The sequence below is a fragment of the Nothoprocta perdicaria genome, unplaced genomic scaffold (genome assembly GCF_003342845.1).
Source record: "Nothoprocta perdicaria isolate Ctin4 unplaced genomic scaffold, notPer1 scaffold_160, whole genome shotgun sequence".
NCBI lineage: Eukaryota > Metazoa > Chordata > Aves > Tinamiformes > Tinamidae > Nothoprocta > Nothoprocta perdicaria.
In genome coordinates, this window is record NW_020454761.1 from 813,186 (window position 1) to 824,814 (window position 11,629).

Here is an 11,629-nt window from a genome sequence, read left to right on the forward strand (position 1 = left end):
ACGGCCCGGAGGCGCCATGTCGGTGGCGTGACCTCCCCTCCCCATGGCTCCCGGCGCTGCATCCAAAGGCTGGCCGCCCGAAGGTGAAAGGTGAAGCGGCCCAAGGCGCGCACGGGCTCCAGCACATGCTTGTGGAAATGGCGCGTCTGCAGTGCCCCGCGAACACGTCTCCTCGTCAGGCCCCTGGGTGCCCAGGAGGTTGCTGTGTGTTTCCAGAGAGGGCTGGTGGCTCCGTGGTGGTGCAGAAACCCCCCAAAGGGCCTCCCTGGTTTTTGTTGTCTTGCTGGTCGGCAGTAAGACGTCTAGGTATTTTTTCCTCCTGTCACCAGTACACTGAAGGGAGAAGGGTTCGTCAGCGCTCAAGTTGTCAGCCTTCGTATCAGAGCTTCAGCTAAACCATTAGGATAATATCCCACCTGAAAAGTCACAGAAGCTGAAGAAGGGGAAACACAATCTTATTGACTGTTATTATATTTAAGCTATATTTGGCTGCAAAGTCAAAACGCCAGTTATTAATAAATTACCCTTTTAATTTGTGCTTACGTGTGGCTTTACTCGTGTAAGTGTGTCTCGCTGGGAGGCCCCTGCCTCTTAGCTTGGGTAGCAGGGCAGGATGCTTCATCTTCAGTGCAGATCCAGGGCTTGYTTCCTTGCTAGACATCATGAGTCAGAAGCCGGGCTGCATACAGATGTACTGGTTATTTCATGGTTCCATTTCTGATTCATCCCTAATCAGAGGAAGAATTCCTTGCGAAGGAATGGCTAGTACCCAATTWGTATCTGATTTTTTGTTTGTTTGTTCAAAGTTTACGGAGTTAAGGTTGAAATCCTGGGAGAGCGCGGTAGAAAGGATGAAAACATGTCTTTGATATTAATATTCACAAGCATGTTGGTGATGCAGAAAAGGTGCTGTGGTGTAATTAAACTCAAGGGCTCCAAATTAAGGTTGCACAGTTAGGTTTTGTACTGATGTTTTGTAGAATTTGATTTAGCATTTCTAAGTACTGGCTTTTCTGCCTTTGCAATATTCATATGTAGTTTTGAAGAGACATATTTACAAACTACGTAGCCGTGTGTTCATTTGATGCAACACAGCRGAAGAAAATCTTCTGACACTGCTCTTGTTCTCTCCCCTTACAATGGAACACATCTTACTTTGAGCTACCATTTCGGAGTTTTCTTTTCGAATTATCCTTTTCGTTTGGGAGACTTCACCTCCCATGCGATTGGAGGGAACTCGGGAGCTGGATTAATCCTGAGYAAGAGCAGTGTCCAAAGATCAGATGAGCTGAGGCCAAGCTTTCCACTGTGGTGCGACTCACTCCTCCTACCCCCAAAAAACAAACAAAACACTCGGCTGCCAAATTGGAGCAGGACACACGAACCCTCTCTCTTGTGAAACTCTGCCGTTCTTAATCACGTACGACAACAGTGAGAGCGGGAAGCGATTGGTAGTCCCGCAAGATCAGCGGAGCAGTAAAAATCACGGGCTGGCGGTGGTCGCCTTTCCTAGTCCACATACCCAGTGCAGTAACAACTTAATTCTTCAAAGCTTTGTAAATTAATTGCGGCTCCCTTTGCTTTCCAGAGGTCCAACTTCTGCCTACGTGTACTTAGGCTTTTATTTAAAAACATTTATTTTATGAATATAGAAAAATCTGTAAAATTGTGAATCCCAAAAGTAAAGTAGTAGGATCTTTGGGGGTTTGAATCTTGAGAGGWTTTTTTTATGATCCATGGCCTTACAGTATTTAGGAGACTCATTTTTTTCAAGATTTTGATTTTTGATTTTTGTTTAAGTTTTTAAGTTGTGATCCTCTTTTTTTTTTTTTTTTTAGTACAGATTAGCCTTTAGTCAGAAGTCAGTGACAGCTGTTTTTGAAACAGTCAAATCATCAACCACCAGTAAGTAATTAACATTTCTAAAGCTACCATATATTCATATTCCCCGTAGTTTGGTAATGAAAAGTTATCTTTTGTTAATACAATTTATTAGCATTAGGTATTGAAGCAGGATCACAGAGGTTGTATGACCTGAAGGAATTATTACAGTGTTGTACCAAAGGTCCTCCTTTTTTTTTTTTCTTTCAGTGAAGAGTCCTTCTTCTTGGAACTTGCACAATTGCAATCATGATTGTAAAGTAACTGATGATGCCTTCAGTACAAATGTGAACGACAGCTGAGTAAACAGTACAAGATACAACAACACCGTGAAAGGAAGTCCAAAAACATCTATATACAAACAAAAATAACCATCTAGCTGCAGTTATAGTTTGGAGTGAAGCAAAGTCTGCCTAAATACAAAGGAGCAATTTTCTTTTCCTTGAGAAGAAAGAACCAGGTTTAAAAATTTACAGAGTAGTTAGATTTTCCAGGTCCCTTGACCTACATTTATTGCCTGTACTAGAAACTGCGGAGTTCAGTGACTATGTTCTGGCAAGTTTCTTTTCCTATCTTAGTTTATTAATGTTAATAAAAATGAAACATTTGATTTGGAGATACTTCCAGGTCTCTACTTAACRTTCTTTTTCTGAGGGGAGGTACATATTTCTTTTTTTTCTTACCTCCCCCAACAGCACATCAGATTAATTATTTTCTATCAAGGAAATCAGTGTCTTTAATGATCATCATTTGTTTTGTCATGGCTGTAACATTTCTTGATATTCAACTGTTAAACCTGCACAGAAATGCTAGAGCAAACGGTATATTTAGGGAGCATCCCTGAAGTGCAATGTGTGTTTTTTGGACCAGTAAATCCTCATTTGTTTGTCGCGGCGCCCAGCGAGAGGCTGCCTGGAGCTCTAGGCCCAGTCATGGTTTCAGCAGAACCTGACTATGATTGCAGTGAACTTTACAATAGTTATAYGTTACAATAGAAGGGGACAGTAATTCTTCTGAAATGCTGTTTTCCTTTGTGGTTGGCCATAAGGAAGCACGTGAAAGTAATGCCAAGCTAACTGCGCTGCTAGCATGAAATGAAGTGCTAAAGCTGTGCGAAAAGCTTGGCAGATCATAGACGTGCACATTCTGTCTTCACATCCTGAACACAGAGAAATAAGTTTAAAAGATGTTTGTAAATCACATTGCTGAAGAAAAGGTACTTTTGTAGCAGGCCCCATATTCTGTTTTCCTCTAGAGCCAGATTTTCACCCAATCTGTTGTATGAAAATGAGCTTTAAAGAGTATAAATATACATGGTCACCCCATTAATGGTTGCATTCCTAGTCCACAGGGCTCCCCAATTTGCAGATTAACCTACAGCACCATTGCAGCTGCCAAAAATGTCTTTTCAGATGATTGTTACATTGAACAACTTGTATGAGCAGTATGCAATTATCCTAAAACTATCTGTCAACAGGGCTTTGTAATCCCATCTTTTATGGGAAACACTAGTTAGCATTGCCTTGATGCATGGTAGGATTGGCCCTGCCAGTAAAACCTGGATTCTGAATGAAAATATGGTGATMAATTAAATACAGCTGTCTTTACCTGAATGTACAACTCTGAGCATGTATATTTTCATGTTTTTGGAGTTTTGTATGTTTTTTGTGTGCCTTTACGGGTTCAGGCAAATGAGAAGTGGATGGTTTGGTTGGATTTGTTTAAAATTGATCTTGCTTTTAGTAAAATGGAGAATGTAGTTATTTTGAAAAGTATTTGGCATTTTGGACTTCTAAAACAGAGCCAGGTTGATACTCAACTTCATTCGAGGTTCCAGAAGAATTTTAACTGATACAAAATTCTTTAATTTTTAATAGAGATGACCTAAAACTTCAAGAATTTTAACAGACTTTGAGGAATATGTAAGTCTGAATTAAGACGACTGGTTTGTATTTTAGATTCTCTGTGAAATTATGTAATCTTAAACTCGGTTTGAGATGCCCAGCCTAAAGGCCATTGTCAGTGGGATGTCCTATTGTTCAGTCTTATGGCCATAAATATTTTGCCCGTGAACAAAACATGAACATTGTATTTCACAGTTGGGTCTTTAGTATTTTCTCCTCTTTAGTTATGAATTCATCATGGTAACACTCTTTGTATCTTTGTATTCCAGCTTTGTGAGTTAGTCCTAATGGGAGGGTTTTTTTTTTTTTCCTTGCTTTAAGTACATGTGGTTTGGGGAAGCTGTATGAGCTACTAGACTTGTTCAGTAAAAGGGTTATACCCTACACTGATCAGACTGAAATATTGCCTTACCTGCAAACTCTTAAGCTCCTTAGTAATATTCTAGGAAGGTTGTATAAGAGAAGGCTTTGTGTTGATTCCCTTTCATTCTCCTGAATAAAGCAGGGCAAAAGTTGCCCAGGTTTTGAGTACCTAATTTTGTGGAAAAATAGGACTTCATCRACTCAGTTGAGAACATACCTGAATCTTTTTGTCACTCTATCTGTGGTTAAGATGTTTTATTCCTATTTCAGAAGCAAGCCTGGGCAAAACATCAGCTGGTCCAGAATCCTGGATTAAGCTACCGAGGAAACGGGACTGTGAAGTAGCATTACCAGGATAGGGGCACGTGTTCCCTTTGGCCAGTTCTGCAGTGGAGTGTCGTCTTCATCGGGGATGAATCAAACAGTTGGTAGTGGGATTACCTCGAAACTATGCAGTTCTCTCTGCCAAACCCTGTTTGTTAGAAGCCAAGATTATAATAAAGTGATAGTTGCGATGTGTTATTAAATTAAAAATGGAATGATAGGCTATTATTTGAGCAATCTTCCTTCCTAATCTAACTGAAATTTGGTTGGCTAGACATGGTACTCACTTCCCACGGAATAGTTCATTTATTTATTATGTTTATTTTGGTATGTTTATGTAGCCAGGTTACTGACTATTTGAACCTACCTGTTTGTGATAGGACACTATATAAATCTAATAGAAGAGTTTGTCTGATAACAAGCTTCTTTCCTGATTATGTAGAAAAAAATAGTAGTCTATGGCAAAAAAATACATTGGAGGCTTGGCCAAACTATATACTTCAAGAGGAATTGTGCTAAATGCTAGTGAAGGTATTTTGTGTAACTAGGACTTCAGGAAATAAATCGCTGAGTTGAATCCAATGACATCAAATATTGATTTAGTGTTGTATGTTTTTTTAACCTAACGACTTTGGTGATGTGATGATTCCCTGTCCTCTCCTCTTTTTGTCCACACCTCCTTGCCAATAGCTGAGCCCTAGCACTAAAGGCATGAAGTGGTCTCAGCTAAGGTAATTTGTACAAGTAAGCAGGGATTTAAATTTTACTCTTGTAAGTCTAGTTGAATGTGAAATCTTGGTATTAGAGCACAGTGATATCATAGATATTTAGATGACATTTTGAGTGCTGTTATGCTGTAGGCTTCGAGCAAGTCATTGGAAAAAGTGATTACTGCGAAGGTGTGGTGGCAGAGAGAGCGATAAAAAAGCCTGAATGTTCCTCTCTGCTATGCTCATCTGAGGGCTTCATTCCAAAATGCTGACTTTACACCCTGTTGGTTTAGTCAGGCTTAACCTTTCTCATATGAAGCAAACTTTAAAGAAGGTGAGGTCTACAGGTCAATATAGGTGGAGAGCTCGCCTAATTGGTACCCTGCTTAGTCATCATCACCTTTATGACCTTTTACAAGGGCTTAAAATTGATTATGSGTTACCTGAAAACACAAAGACGCACAGCTGATCACTGCTGTGTTTTAAGAGAGGCTAGTGATGACTGAGTATGTTCGAGCTTTGGAAGCAAATTACTGAGGCCTGGTATTATCACCTCTATTTCAAGACTTTGTTTCAAAATGTGGTTTAGCTGCTGTTACTAAATATATGCATCAGGGCTGTTTTGAAACATAAGAACAGTCCAACCTACAGGTGTTAAGATCAACCCAAGGTAAAATTAAGTTGTGCATAAAGGCTGTTTGGGTTGAAGTCACGGATATGGACTTGTTTTGTTTTTGCAAGTAACGTGCAAAGGCAGTGTACAGGCAATCAGAAGAGTTGCATGTTGAATATATGTTAAAAGCAGCAGGAAATTGCTACAGTGGTTCTAGTTTTTTTCCACATGCTATGGACACAACCTATATTTAATTATTTAAATTACATGCCACGATTCATGTCTGTGRAAATGTCTCTTTAATTTTTAATAAAAATTTGCTTTTTTTTCTCCTCATAATACTGATATGAGAGAAGTCCAGTATAGGTAAGCAGCCTTTAGAATGTATTTATTAGTGGTATATTTTTTCTGAATAATAGGTGAGCATTTAAAACATCTCTCCTAAACTTTAGGAAGATAAATGAAAAAAAAGGAGTAGTAAAAAATAAAAATGTACTTTTTTTTCAGAGTCTCTCCCAAAATTTGTAGGCTAGGCACCACTGCATTATCACAGACACTGCTGGTTTGCAGCAAGGGCTGGGTAAACAGTTCCTGGACTATGTCCTGAGAGCCAACAAATATGGGCAATTTCATGTCGAGATTGGGGGTGTTGGGTTCTGAAATCCAATTGCTTATTGAGATGTGTGCTAACAGCTTCACTTCTTTCAGCTGAATGAAGCTCAGGTTTTACTATTCTTCTGATGAGAACTGGTAAAATATCAATGGGAGGGGTGTTTTCTGTAAGAATGGTGTAAATTAGTATCTTGTGTGTTGTTACTGTGTTTGAAGTTTTTTTCTTTTTTTTTTTTAACTTCTGCTATACAAGTTCCTTTGTTTTCTTATTAAATAACACAAGTTCTTGCCTCTGTTCTTGCCTCTTGCTTGTGCAAACTTTATCACTTTAGCTTGCTGACCGAGGYGACTGAAAGAGTCCGTATAATCTTAGTTATGTTATATATATATGACCCTATTGCTTTATAGTTACCGTGAGACTCACTAAAATACTGTTTTCAGATTAAGACTTCTTTATGTGCATGGGTATGTGTTACTGGCTGTAAAATTGGCCTTTGAAGCTTTCTTTCCCACTTTGTTCAGAGCATGATTTTAGCATTGCTTTTACTGTGATACATCAGTAATATTTCTGATGAAGTTGAAATTGATCCCTTTGAATTTTGTAAGAGCATATATTTATAAGAGCATTATATTTAATTTGAACAAAGACTGACATACAAACATACAACCAACAACATGCATACAACCCCCAAACCTATTTTTTTAAAGAACCAATATATCTTAAACTTCATTTATGCAAATAATATACTAAAATAGAACTCTTGAGACAAGAGGTTAGAAAGTGCCCTGTTTTTTAATCTCTTAGTAGCCAGTTTTAACATATGTTTCAAACTATAGAAGACCTAACTATAAAATAAAGAGCTTCTATTAATTTTTATTTTCCTTCTGGATTCTGAATGAYACTTTTTTAGGAGTCTAGATCAAGCAGATTTTATGTATGTAAGAAAGAAAATTCTGACAATAGCAGTGCATCACTGAAAACAGAAAATTACTCACCAACCACATTAATTTTTTTTCCTGATGTCAGTGAAGGACCTGGTCTCTGATTCATTGTTTATTGCACTGCTTTCCTGCTGGTATGATGGAGACTTAGGGAGAGACTTTAGTACAGATCTTGTCACTTTGAGTTTTAAAAGAACTGAAAATATTCTAATCTTAAGTTTACAGTAGGGTTTAGCATTTGATTTGGACTGAAGCAAGTTTAGATGGTTAGAAGGCATGAGCTTCACAACTTAGATGTTGATTATGGAAATGCTAGGCCTCATTGATCCTGCAAAATTGCCACTCCAAAGTGGTGACAAGTTCTTTGAAATCATCTATTAGAATAAAGCTCCTTGACTCRGAGTGTAGCTTGAATCAGATTTGCAATTGGAACCTTTGAGTTTGTAGTTAGAGACTAAATTCTTTTTTTCTCTGATAGTAAGACCAAATTGTTGAATAACAGACTAAGCTTAGATCTTTTCTAAAGCTGCATCTTAAGTGGTTCCTAATACTGTCCAATAAACTAAATGAAAGCTGAATGAAATTAAAAAGCAGTAATATAAAAACTGAGTGTATGCTTCTTAGCCTTTATCTTCCTCCTTTTCTGATTTTCTTTGATTATTCTAATTACATTTCTTTTATCTTTTATCTTTTGTCTTTGAGTGGTGTTTTTCCCTTGGCATCGGCTCTATGTCTTGGCTCGGCTCCTGCTATATGGACATTAAAAAGGTCTGTTGAAGCTGCTTGGACTTCACGTGGGCGAAAGTGTGCTGCACGGATCCAATTATAGAATCAGGATTATGCTGCATAGCTGTGCTGTGGGTCTGATATGTAAACATTGTCCCGAGATCACAGATCACAAGGCCGTTTCATTCCGGAGCACTAATTGTGTGAGGTGAACTCCAGCCGCGCATTTTCCCAGTTCAACAGCGGAGGAGCTGTCCCATTTAACTTGGAAGTCRTGTCTGCCATCCGCTTTGTCCTCGGTTGCACTCAACGTAAAGGCCTCTTATGTAAGAAAGACAAAGCTACAAAGAATGAACATGTGGCTCAAGCACTTTGGTATGCATATTTATATTTCATAAGTGCACTGCACTGCAGCATGCTGATGTTACAGCTCTTAAACGGTCATTAAATATAATGTGTACATTGTACCAAGATATTAGTTTATTTAAGGTAATTAGGAATAGTTATTTTATACCAACTTCCTTATTATCTGTGATTCATGGTGAGACACTGTTTCAATAGTCTTATTTCTAAGGGAACTGTAAAATTCATGCTTGTGTTAGAGACTTCTTCAGATAAAATCATAATATTGTTGTTTTACAGATACATGAAGAGATCTTACATGTCTATAGCTATTGAGCATATGCCACAGTGCCATCTGTAACTTGATGTACAATATAGCGCCTCATTATATTTGAATGAATACATTGTTATAATACTAATATCCATTTGAAATGTAAAGTGGTATAAAGAAGATCTAAGCACTGGTTCTAGGTATTTTCTTTTGARTCAGTGCTTTGTGAAATAAATATTTAGGAAAGAAATACCCAGAAATACATGGCTCAGCACTTGAAGTTGAGCCTAAGTCAACCATCAAAGCAGGATTCTGACGTGTGTGAAGGCAACTCCCTGTGAGAAACTGGCAGTGCAATGTGCACGATGGTCAGTAGTCATTCCCGGCTCTACTAGCAGCGTGCTGCGCTGCGGGTTTCTTAACCCATTGGATTTCCTTATATTTACTGAGTAAGACTTACAGCTAACAAAACTTAGATTTAAACCTTGGTGTTGTATATTACACTTTAAAAAGCTGGGCAGTGCTAGAGGAAGAAGAGGGCATGGTTAAGCAAATGCACAGAAGAGAGCAGTAAAAATTTGTCAAGAGCCGGGAGAAAGTGAGAGGGTGATGTTAGAGCATAAGAGACATTAGGACTTGCGTGAATGACCTGTCATTATGTAGGAGCACAAAAATATAAYAATATTATACAAGAAACAGCAAGAGGTGGCTAATTATGCTGAAGAGCGACAGAAGAAAGGAGGTTCTCATGCAAGTGTTATGCCTGAGAGAGAAGTGCAGCCAATGTAAGTCAGACTCACTCTGCTCGAGAGGCAGAGTCAAGGTGAGAAAGGGCTGGGAAGGCCAGGGTTGGTGAGGCAGATGAGTAATGCCTCAAAAGCTTGAAGGAAGGAGAGATGGACAGAAGGAAGCACCAGAGAACAGAGCAGATCTATATCAAGGAGGATAAGGACTCTTGGGTAACCGGGTGTATTTTGTGATCCACTTCCCTTCCAAGTTTGGAATTTTATTTTTTTTTAAAAAGGAAAAGATATGAATATATGTGTAAAAAAGAAATCAAAACCCTTGCGCCTGTACTAAAATGCATTACGGAATACAATGCTTTTAGAAATGTTTGTGTTTCCTAATTTTCTTTCTTGTTTTCTCTTCTTTTCCTATCTGCTCCTTTTTGCAATGATCAGGTGATCCTGGCAGTAAGTAAATTACATAGGGGATAATCTTTTCTAATATAAGAACATGCTAATATAATCTCTGTTAATGGCTGTACTGTGCAGATACTTCTTTAGCGTTTAGCATAATTGATTTTACACCAATAGTCAACAATGGCACACAAAGTGTCAATTAATTTATGCTTTTAATGTTTTGTTTGCATTTTATTGATATTTATTCATTTTAGCTTTGCTGCTGCTATCTTCACTGCCCATTCTCAAGAGCTCTTCTGAATAGCGTGAACTGCCAATATTCATCTTTATGGTATGTATCACACATGCATGTTTGAACTCTTTCTGTTAAAAATGCAAAGCTTGAAAAATAAGTACAAGTTTTTCTCTCACACAGGTTCTCTCACACAGTCTTCAAACATGTGCAGCCACCCTTGCAATATGATCTTATGTCTCAATTACTCTGATGCAGAAACTCATACAGAGCTTTACGGAGTGTCATCCAAGACAGACATGTCATTCCTCTGCTGATAAGTACAGATCTTTTACAGTGAGTGTGGTCAGCATTAAAGGGTGTCCATCTTTAAGAACATGTGGCTCTATTGGATGGTGTAAACATGTTGGTGATCTTTGGWGGGAAAGCTGGAGGTTGAATCCTAGATGGAAATAGGAATAAGCATTCATATGATTTTCTTTCTTTGATGGCTCTTTTTTTTTTGAGAGTAAATTGCTAAATAAACTTACTCTTCTTGAGTCTTCCCTGGTAAAATTTTAGTCAGGGTTATTTTTGTTTGTGTGTACACAGAGAGTTTAAGTAGGAGTTAATTTTGCATTGGTCCCTAATGATATGTATTCATTACAGTAGCTGTATTRCACAGCATCGCTCCTGACTCATATTTTAACTCTCCCACTGTGAACTGTAAAGATGTTGGTCATACTTCTGGGAAGGTATTTTGTTGTGATTTTCCAGTACCCTTAACTTGATGATCATGCTGTACGTGGCTATATAACACCTTGTTTAGTGCTGACTGAAATGTTTATGTGACAGTATTGTGCCAGTGCACACCTTTAGTATTGGTTACATGTGATTTTTAAGGGAATAAAGTCTTCCAAGTACARTGGATGCAACTGGAAATGCTGTTAGCATGTAAATTCTAAGTATAATTTATTTTTCGCTTCACCTAAAAATACTCACTATTTGGTCACACCCTTCCCCTCCTCACCTCCTGCTATAAAATAGTTGCATTTTTGTCAAGAGTGAAGCATACTTGCAGCAAACCCAGAGAATTAGGCACATTGTGGTTTTTTAGTTTCTGCTTTTTTTTTCTTTTTATGCTATGCAAATTGTTTCTGCCTCTGTTTTAGAAAAAAAAAAACTCAGTAAATTGAAAGCGAGTATCTTATAAAAGTTCAAGATCAAGTTTTAGATTCTCACATATATCTTCTAAAATATACCRTGTTACATGGCTATAGATGAGGGAACCTAGAATAATGGAAGTCTAAAAATACATGTAAAATATTCTCTGTAATTAAAAAGGAAATTCCCATATGGATAGACTGTTCTAGAACTTGTCACTTTAGGGCTTCTTATAACCTCCTTTGAAGAATTTTTTCACAAGTGCTTGTGGAAACCACAGAACAGAAGAATCACTGGCTTATCTGATGTCTTTATTTCTATGGCTTTAATGGTAATCCTGCTTAGAAGTAAGCTGCAAAATGAATTTAGCAGATCAGATAGACTTGCATTTATTGTGATACTGATTTTACTTATAGAAATTTTT

At 37.9% G+C, this 11,629-nt stretch overlaps 1 long non-coding RNA gene across 1 annotated transcript; it reads left to right on the forward strand.

The window, feature by feature from the left end:
* Positions 1-8,063: 8,063 nt before the first annotated feature.
* Positions 8,064-10,527, forward strand: LOC112944158. The gene is made up of 3 exons (XR_003248721.1): positions 8,064-8,450; positions 10,085-10,161; positions 10,246-10,527. It is a non-coding gene; the product is annotated as an uncharacterized LOC112944158 (long non-coding RNA).
* The last annotated feature ends 1,102 nt before the right edge of the window (positions 10,528-11,629 follow it).